The sequence below is a fragment of the Actinia tenebrosa genome, unplaced genomic scaffold (assembly GCF_029948245.1).
Source record: "Actinia tenebrosa isolate PJP-AT-01 unplaced genomic scaffold, QUT_ActTen_1.0 PGA_scaffold4__44_contigs__length_22323623, whole genome shotgun sequence".
Taxonomy (NCBI): Eukaryota; Metazoa; Cnidaria; class Anthozoa; order Actiniaria; family Actiniidae; genus Actinia; species Actinia tenebrosa.
This window is the reverse complement of record NW_028292581.1, coordinates 13820888-13824285: the sequence shown is the minus strand read 5'-3', so window position 1 is coordinate 13824285 and position 3398 is coordinate 13820888. Positions and strand designations below refer to the sequence as shown.

Here is a 3398-nt window from a genome sequence, read left to right as displayed (position 1 = left end):
TTACTCGGGACACAAGGATTGTTGTTTTGTCCTCATTCTTTTAACATAACGACTATCCAGAACTACAATGGAAAAAGGTAATTACAACGCAGAGCCAGAGCCAGATCTAAGCCACCTTTCCATGCTAGAGCTGTGTGAGTATTATCGGAAGAAAAATGCCAAGATATTCCCGACCAGAGGAGATTCGACTCCAGAGTCTGACACCAGAAAAAACAAGAAAGAAAGAAAGAGAGAGGAGTTGTCTACGCTGGAGCTCACTCAATTTTACCAGAAGAAAAACTTAATCCAGAATTTTCCATCTTCACATTCTCAGAACGTGGGAAGAAAACATGCAGGGTACAAGCAATCAAACGCTGGTCATGAACCGAATTTGCAGGCAGGCGTAAGAGGGCAGCCACCACAGAGATCTTCATTCTATCCTGTGGTAATGGAAGAGGACGAGCGCCAGGAACCTCGTCGAACAGCGAGAAAATGGAACGCTTATGCTCCTCAATGTAGCCAAACCCAAAGTCCTAGCTTTAACTGGATTTGTACGTGTGGTGAGATATGTACGATGTCAGTAACGGAATATACTCAAACTTGTACTCAAAAATTAACAGACTATGGCAAGCAATTTGGAGGTAGTCGTAGTTGGTAGTTTTGACTATTTTTGATGTGCAAAGGTCTAATTCCTGTTTCTTGCATGATTTTCTTCGCCTTTTAAAAGGAAAACAATTTCATATGATTGAAATGAAATTCATTTAGATTTTCATTATAATTCGTCTTACGTCGTTAGTGCTCTATATATGCTTAAGAACACAATTTTGTACAAATGCGGACGCTCCTTGATCAAACATGGTGCGCATTTCATTCGGTTTTTCCTGTCTTCCATCGCCCACGAAGGACTATTTAATGTCGCTTTTCTTTTGTTGTTACACGGTGGTTATTCGCTTTTACATAATTTACCTCTCATCAAATCAAAGATTTAAAGATTATAAATGTGAAGCGCATCGAGATATTTGAAATGCGCATGATATAAGAACTCCCATTATTATTATTATTGTTAATTATTATTGTTATCAAAGAAATATCATGCTTAAGTGACGTAGTATCCGGAAAAACTAGTTTGGAAAACGAGTTATCATGCGATTTATCTCCAATATTTTGGAGGCGGATACTTCAAAAAGAGCTATCGTTTCAGGGCAGTCGGTTTTTCCCCCCCGACCTTAACCAAAACGGAGGCCAGAATAAGACTTGTGCCATCCAAGCATTGCTTAATCATCTTACGATCGAATAGAAAATCTGTTTAATGAAAAAAAATGTATATTTTTCCCCATAATTACGCGACCAACAATTCAAATAAAATTCGCCATTTTGAATCTATTAGCTATTCCGAGGGAAAAAACTGGCTTTCATCGCGAGGCCATTTTGGGGGATGAGACGTCATTCGTCTTCGAAAAGTGCCTATGTAGACCATCTTCGCTTTCCAGTCTACACCATCACCGCGCCTGATGACGAATAGCAGTAGCAGTCCAAACGCCTCGGTCCTCCCAACTGCCACATTCGTGAGACAAATGAATAAGTAGAATCTTTGATTCATATCCACGATGAATAACCTTTTCTATTTTATTGAGCTTACATATGGGTGCCCAGCCCTAAGGTTGATACGTAGACACAAGGGCTGTTCTAAGAAAGACGCTCGCTATAACCAACCATCTTACTTTTCTCGAGCGGTCTTCCCAACTGCCACAATTGTGAGACAAATGGAGAAGTATAATCTTTGATTTATATCCCCAATGAATAATCTTTTCTATTCAGTTAGTATATACTTTTTCAACCCGAACGTCTCGGGCTCCATCCGTTCACACTAATAGACCTTAAGTTTTAGCTCAGGCGTAATGTTTTCCCATTTGAGACCACGTGTCTTTCCCTAGAGTATTATTTCTTTGTTTAACGGTTGCGCATGGGAAGACATATGTCACAAAGAATTCAACTTTATTAATTTTTTCCTGCTTTTCATCTAGTATTAATTGTATAAGGCATCAAGATTATGATTAAGCGAATGATCCATCTTTACAGACGCAGTAAAGGCGTATTTCTGTAAGGAGAAAATGACTGTGAAAGAGAATGCCATGCTAAAAATATACATTCGTACTTTATTTATATCAGTTATTTATAACTTTTAATTATGGTTATTCAATTTTTTTTCCTGTATCGCTATTTGCGGGTGTGTTTTTTGTAGTTCATTAGTATACATTTTGCATGATTTTTTCATCTTGAAAATTTTTTCAATCTGACGTATTTTGAGTCTCTTGTATCAGTTATAATTATTTCAATAAAGTCATTAAAAATCCCTTTTCCAAACCTCTGTGGCTTGCTGTGAATTTAAGTGTCTAACAAATCGACCAGTACATACCTCTGACAAGGAAATGTACGGCCCGCAGTCTTTTTATCTTTACAAATCGTATGTACTGTTTACACGAAAACGGATCAATATGATAACGTCAGAGGTTCTACTATCTGATCATGCGCAAAACAGCTGAGCCACAAGGCAGCCAAGCAATCTCGTACCCAGAGCCTGCGTTTCTTCGAGCCTGCGTTTCTTCTGGCCTGCGGCGAAGAACGAGGACTCTGGCATAATCCATATTTTGGCGCACGCGCAATTTTCGGAAAGTGAGATATAACCGATCAAAATAAGCAAAGTAAAAATTAAATCGAACTCAAAATCGAAGTAAAAATCATAGTACGAATTAAAAATCGGGGGGGAAAATATTTTTAATTTTTGGCAACTCTTTAAACGCGTGTGCTGTTATACCGGAAGTCCAAGAAATCCTTGTCCCAAAAAATGGATTATGCCAGAGCCCTCGTTCTTCACCGCAGGCCAGAAGAAACGCAGGCTCTGGGTACGAGATTGGCGCCAAGCTCACACACATATACAAAAAAAACACGCTTGCCGTACGAATAGCACAGTTCCATGTAAATGTAACGTGCACTTTTTGATCCGCTCGTCCATCACCGTGTAAAAGTAAACTTGTTTTCTTCCTTCACATTCAAACATGCTCGTTGGTTCCTATCAAGGTTAAAAGATTCAGTTCATTATTAAAATTTTGATTTTCATCTTGCTTTGAAGCTTGCACAAATAAAAAGAACGTTGTAATTTTCAATCCCGGTCTTTACCTCGAAACATCAAAATGTTCATCTGTGAAAGGATTTTTTGAACAAAACATCACACCAAAAAAGTAACTTTAAAATGGTAGCTACAATTGTAGAAATAATTTTAGCTTTGAACGAATCTGTGAAGAACTAAATAAACTTTTAATCCGAGCCAAGAATTCAAATTCCGCGCAACTTTAGTTTTATTAATGCAAGCCTCGAAGCGGGATTGAAATACATTTTCGAATAATAAATGGAATTTTTGA

General features: G+C 38.0%; 1 protein-coding gene across 1 annotated transcript in view; it reads right to left on the bottom strand.

Moving 5' to 3' along the window:
- Window positions 1-1955: 1955 nt before the first annotated feature.
- The window catches only part of LOC116301336 (sorting nexin-4), a 13367-nt gene continuing 11924 nt past the window's right edge, over window positions 1956-3398 (bottom strand). The window contains exon 15 of the mRNA XM_089036343.1: window positions 1956-3398. This exon is cut by the window's right edge and continues 178 nt beyond it. The gene's annotated coding sequence lies outside the window, so the exon portion shown is untranslated.